Here is a 6,792-nt window from a genome sequence, read left to right as displayed (position 1 = left end):
CATGATGCTTACCGGAAGAAACCCTCGAGACGAAGGAGTTGGCGATGCGCCGAGATTGATTTGTGGTTGAACGATGGTTGTTGTTTATTTCATAAACCCTAAATACATATTTATAGTCCAGGGGACTTTCTAACGTGGGAATAATCCCCACCGTGCACGAGACAAACTCTACCTAAACGACACGTATCCTACTATATTAGAGATACACGGGCCAACTAGCCCAAACTTTGCATAACAGGCCGATTCATGTACTTCCTCCATGTATATTCTTCAAATCCATCTTGATCGCGGCCCACCTCTGACTCGGTCAAATTCTGGTGATAACACATGCCCCCCTGGTTTTGGAATTGATAATTCCAAAATCACTCTGATTTTTCTTCGTTGGGTCATGTCGTGGCAGAACCGTCGCAGTATCCTTCATCATGATGCCTTTTCCTTCTCAACTTCTCCGCGTGACCTGGCAGTTTTTTTTTCTTTTAGGCACCACTTCCTCGAAAACTGCTGTGGCATTGAATTTCCACTATATCCCCTTTTATTTAACCGCTCCGAACAGTTTACTTCCGCATCCCCTTCGCATTAGCACTCCAAAAGCCCTCCTGCGCCACCATGTCTTCTTCCTCCTCTGCTTCATAAGATCTTTCCACCCAGTCCTCCTCTTCCCGCGAGTCGACGCCGGAGCCGAACCAGGAGGAGGTCCACGCGGCGAACACCCGCCGCGCCATCGAAGCCGGGGAGGAGTCTAGCCACGACTTCTCCGTCTGGTCTGAGGACGACAAGTCCTTGACCGACGGGGAAAGTGACCTCCGCTTCCTCGCCGACGGGGAAACGGAGGAGGAGAGCGATGACGATCGCTTCTCCTGCGACGACTTCACCTCCCCCGAGGAGGAGGAGGAGGAGAAGGAGGAGGAAGAGGAGGAGGACGACACCTCCTCCGACGAGCTGCCGGCCAAACGGTTCTGCCCCTGGCCGGGGAACCTCAGCGACTTCGACAGCGACGATGACGACGCTGACGAGGAGGATGAGGACAATGAGGGCCCGGCCGGCGGCCGCTGGAGCAGCGACGACGAGCCCGCCGGGAGTAGCGCCGACAGCGGCGATGATGGCGACGACGAGGGCAGCGACGGCCCATAGATTAGGACCATTAGCATAGGATCAGTAGTAGTAGACGGGGCAATGTATCCCCTAGTACTCCCTTTTGAGAGCAATCAGCTCTTTATGTAAGAAATCTTGCTTATCTATGAAGAATTTCCCCAATTTGATTTTGCTGATTTCCCTTGAGTCAATTTAGCCGATTTCCCCTCATACTGATTTTGCCGATTTGACCCTTAGCCAATGCTTGACGAGTCGATAGCAACGCATCGGTCCTTTACAATTCATCCTTCAATTCTTCAACTGATGACCTTGAGATCTGGTGGATAATGTAGAGTCTTCAAGAGAGCCTTTGAATTCTTCCAACCAGGCCCAATGGTCTTCTTCAAGCACTCATCATTTTGTGAAGAAGGTTGCGACGAAGGATCACCCGATGGTACCCCAATCGGCTCCTAAACAGAGCATCTACTGTGCCCGTCGCCCCGAGCCTTACTCAAGGCGAGAATATCGGTGAGGATGCACCAAAGCCGATCACCTTTCTTCCCTCGAAAGCCGATATATCTCTTCTGACAGCACTACTGAACTAGCACCAAGGGCTGAAAATCCTCGACAAGAAGGTTCAGGCACCAGAATCGGCTCAAGGCAGCTGAGGAAGCTCTCATTGTTTTACTCCCTCGAGGAAGCAGAAGGCCCCACTGAACCGGATTTGGTGAAGATCCGTGCTTTGAACACATAGCCGTGAGATCCTCGCGTAGTTATACTAGAGTCGATGGTCGTGCATCGGCTTTGTCTCTTAGTTCTAAAGTCGATGTCCTTGCATCGGCCGTATATCGTGATGCTGATTTTTTTTACCGGCCGATTTTTTCTAATCGGCCCCCAATGTTTCACCGCACACATGTTCATCTCGATTAGGTGCTCCCAACCGAATCGTCGTAATCGCAGATATCGGCTCTGTAGTTTAGCCAAGGCACCGTATTTGCACGTCGGCTTCGGTAGGACCAATGTTGATTTTCCCTGACTCATCAGCCGACGTAAACCGCTGCCCAGTAGATTGACGTTGCATACAAGCAGAACATGTGGTGAGGATAATTTTGGCCGATTGCTAGAATCGGCCTCCATATTGATCGAAGTGTTCAATGAAGGCGTTGTGCTTTTCCTTCATATACCTTTGGGGGCCGATCCCAAGGATCGGCCTCGCCACATTTGCTCATCGGTTTGCTCTTGCTACACGGTCAGGCCAGTGGATAAGACCAGCCTAACCCTGCCCTTCCTCACGTCGATGCGCTCGCAGTCGTCCAAATTGATACCTGGGAGTGGCTCTTGGCCTCGCCGCTTCCCAAGCGTTCATGCCGCCGTTGAAATTTCGGCCGAGACATCGGCTGGACGACCTCTACCTCATCTCCATCCCACCGTATTACGCATTGGTGCATCGTGGAGGGAATGCAACAGCTTGGCGTGGATCCAATCTCTTCCTAGCGTAACGAGATAGGTGCTCTTGCTATCGACGATGAAGAACGTCGTAGGGATAGTTTTCCTTCCTACGGTCGGATCCACGTTCAGAACACCTTGTGCGTCAGACGCTTGGCCGTTGAAATCGCTCAATGTCACGTTGGTCTTGATTAGATCCGAGCTAGAGCGTCCCAACCGACGTAGCATAGAGTATGGCATAATGTTGACTGCCGCTCCGGTGTCCACCAGCATCTTATTGACAGGCCTCCCATCGATATAACCTCGCAAGTACAGGCCTTCGATGTCTGTAGCTTCTTTCTCGTGGCTTCTCAAAGATAACCGGCCGTGGGCCGCAGTCAAGTTGTGCCACAGGTGCCTCGTCTAATCCTGGAGCACTGAACTCCGAAGGAAGGATGAACACCATGTTTGTGCCAGCCGATGTTTCATCATTTGCTTGGGGCGCCACTCCATTTTCCGTGGTCGACCCTCTTCATCTAGGGTTCGCTGAATTTTCGCGGCCAGATCAGGCCGCGCCTTTCTTAGCGTGTGCAGGTATAACCTTTCGGCTTCCTCCAAGCCGCGCAATCGCTGAACCCTACGCTTTTGGGAACGGCTGAGTCCATCAGGGCACCACCTTGGCCGGTGGTACCTGTCTTCTTCTTCTTCTTCATCTTCCAAATACTTGAGATCTTCCACCCGAGGGGACTCAGCGCGTTTGCTTCGAGGTGGGAGAGGCCCTAAGCGTTGGAACACAGACACGTTAGCTGCCTCCTTCCTCTTCTGTCTACATTCTGGGCAATTGCCGATTGTAGGCAATCGGCTCATACCTAAATCCTAGCAAGAACCGAAGAAGGGACAAGTCCCAAAGGCTCATCTTCGTCGTCTTGCTCCCTCGATTCTTCTTTGGCACGGCTCTCGTACTCCTCCTCATCGCGATCATGCCGACGATGTCTCCTGGCGTCCCTAGCCAGACGGTCTCTATCATCATCGTCGCTGGATCGTCGGCGTTGGCTATATTGACTCACATACTTATTGAGGAGGTGATCAGAGAGGGGTCGCTGATATCTTATGTTCTTCACTTCTCCCTCTGTGACGTAGCGCTTGCCATCGTGACGGAGCCGATCGCGTGGAGCGGCCTCCTCTGTGTCCTTGCTACGAGAGCACCGCCTCGTCTCCATCCTTGCCGAGTGGTGCCTGTGTCCTACCATGTTGATGTCGAACGAGGATCCCGCCGGCAACCTTCGTGGTAAGTGCACTCCACCATGTTAACGGCGGGGAAGGGGTGAGTGTCGACCTTCATGGCGCATCGGTTGAAAATTAGACGTCCTTGTTCTATCGCCATTTGGATTCGCCGACGCCACACCCCCGCACGTTGGTGGCATGGGAGAGCGAGTTATGCCATTTGCGTATGGCTTTCCGTTCAGCTCCCGTACCGTGGGGAATTTGAGGCCTTCGGGTATCTTCAACCGCTTCTCCTTGAGTAAGAGGTCGAAGATTTGCTCGATTTTGGTCACGTCAAAATCAAACCCTCTCGGGCGGACCTCGGTGGCTTAACCCATTTGCAGGACACGGGGTTGCCCCCGAGTCCATTCAGCCACCGCTACCTCTTGATCTCCCGCAGAGCCTTCGTCTTCATCCGCCTCAACCAGGACTACCGCACGCTTGAATTTGTCCCGGTACAAGTCCGGTGGCGCCGTTCAGAGGCCGACGCTTCGAACCATGTGCGCTGCTGAAGGGTAGTCCGCTTGGGAAGCCATATCCTTGATTTGTGAGGCAAGGCCCACCACCGCCAACTCGATCGCTTCTCTTTTTAGTCACACGAGCCGAATAACATCGGTTCTCGTATTTCGAGCGCTGGATGTATTCTCGCCACGGTTTCTCCACGCTTCTAACGTATTTGAGCTAGATCGGCAATGCCGGCCTCGGAAGCTTCTGAGTGAAATTGCATGTGGAACTGTTCTTCCAACTGCTTCCAAGTCCGGATCGAGTCCGGTGGCAACGAAGTGTACCACCCGAAAGCTGATCCCGTGAGGGACTGTGCGAAGAACCTCACGCGTAGTGGATCCGACGCTAAGGCCGTTCCTAGCTGTGCCAAATATCGGCTCACATGCTCGATGGAGCTAGAACCATCCGATCCACCGAACTTGGAGAAGTCGTGAGCCGATACTTGGGTGGTAGCGGGACCAACTCGTATTCATCGGGTACGGCTTGGAATAGCCGATTGTCCTCCTTTTCGGCACCATGCCGAACTGGTCCCTCAGATCGTGCCGATCTCGATCCACGGTCGGGCCGTAGGAGTCGAACTCCGAAGATTCGCCGGGTGGCGTACTTAGCCAGCCATGCTTGCTTTTCCAGCTCTGAGCCAACTGCAGGAGCTGAGCTCTGGAGGTTCGTCGGGGTGGCATATTTAGCTATCCACGTCTGCTTCTCAAGATCTATCGCTGACGTTCCTCCTATTTTCCCAGAAGTCCCTGCTGTCGCGGCCTGGTTTGTGAGTGCCCGCTATCATAGCCCGGCACGTATGTGCACATGTACCCGTGAGGGATCTCCTTAGGCGCCTCATGCAAGAACCGGCAACACTAGGGTCACCACCGATCTTGTAGACAACGAATGCCGGTGAATTCGGCACTTCGGTGCCGCCAACGCAAATGGCAGCGGTGGACGGGACTGGAGTGGCATCTCTCCTTGGTGCGTCCCGAGAGCTGGTCCCGACGGAGAGTACCGGTGCCTCATGATCTCCCGGATCACCCGGAGAGCGACACGCTCCAAAGTGTTCACCGGAGTTCTCGAGTGGCGGTGCAACGAGTGAGCCACCATGTAGTTGATCTCCGACGTAGGGACCTGGTGCGTTCTTCGACGGGGCAGAGAGGTCTATCCCATCGAGCGCACCATCGTGCGAGAACCCCTTCCACTCGATGCCATGTGAACAGGTTCGTGAAAAGAGCCGATGAGGTCGGCTTCGAGGATTGCTTTGACCTCGTCATACTTCTTCTTGAGCTCATCGGTCGATCCTCGTACGTGATCGGAGTGTCGTCCGCCATCTCGTATGTAGATGGCGATGTGGTTGATGTCGGCTTGTCCCACCGGCGTGCTGTAATGTGTTGCGGTCGAAACCCACCGGCGAGCAACGACGGGCAACACCGTAGAGCCGGAACAACTTAGGGCTGCGGCCGGCCCTGGTCCCTTCGAGCGACGGCCCGCAAAGCCTCCGCACGCACGTCCGATGCCGGGTGCAAGGGCGTGCCACCCGACCTATACCCGGTCGTGAAGGTGATGGAGATGCCTCGCTTAGTTTCCTGCATGGCATACACGTAAACATTAAATACGAGCCTCGATCGGCTCTCAGGTTATCCTGTGAATCGGCTCAAGGAGCCGATCCACCTATGATTCGTACGAGGTGCACGAATATATGGTGGTCCTGCTTGATCAAGATAAAGCTAAAGCGATCTACGACGATTTAGGGTTTTCACCGCATAATCGGATCATCCTACTCACGATTTGGCCTCGCGGTCACGTACGGTGATCGTAAGCCGGTCCTAGACAAGGCCTAAAAACCAACACGAGGTTGATCCTCGGAACATCTTGTCTAGGGCTAGCAAACGACACCCTACGCGTCGCTAGATCCTCCAACCCTTTGTAAGGCCTAACTATTGCAGATATTAAACTAATCCTTGAAGAACAAGGAGCAACCGTAACGGATCGGATCTACTAAATAATGATCAAGCGGGTGCCGCCCTACACCTAAGATAGGTGTAAGGGCGGCTAGATGTATAAGGGTTGCACTACGATAGCATATGATAGGAAGAACAATGCTAACCCTAACACATCTAAGATAACTACGTTGCTCGCCATCAAGAAGGCTTCAGTATGAGCAACGCATGAACAACGAAATAAGCTTGTGCTGCCTAGATCGCGAGATGCGATCTAGGCAGCATGATGCTTACCGGAAGAAACCCTCGAGACGAAGGAGTTGGCAATGCGCCGAGATTGGTTTGTGGTTGAACGATGGTTGTTGTTTATTTCATAAACCCTAGATACATATTTATAGTCCAGGGGACTTTCTAACGTGGGAATAATCCCCACCGTGCACGAGACAAACTCTACCTAAACGACACGTATCCTACTATATTACAGATACACGGGCCAACTAGCCCAAACTTTGCATAACAAAGCCGATTCACGTACTTCCTCCATGTATATTCTTCAAATCCATCTTGATCGCGGCCCACCTCTCGACTCGGTCAAATTCTCGTG

Source organism: Lolium perenne, chromosome 3, assembly GCF_019359855.2.
Source record: "Lolium perenne isolate Kyuss_39 chromosome 3, Kyuss_2.0, whole genome shotgun sequence".
NCBI lineage: Eukaryota > Viridiplantae > Streptophyta > Magnoliopsida > Poales > Poaceae > Lolium > Lolium perenne.
Note: the sequence above shows the minus strand (reverse complement) of the source record.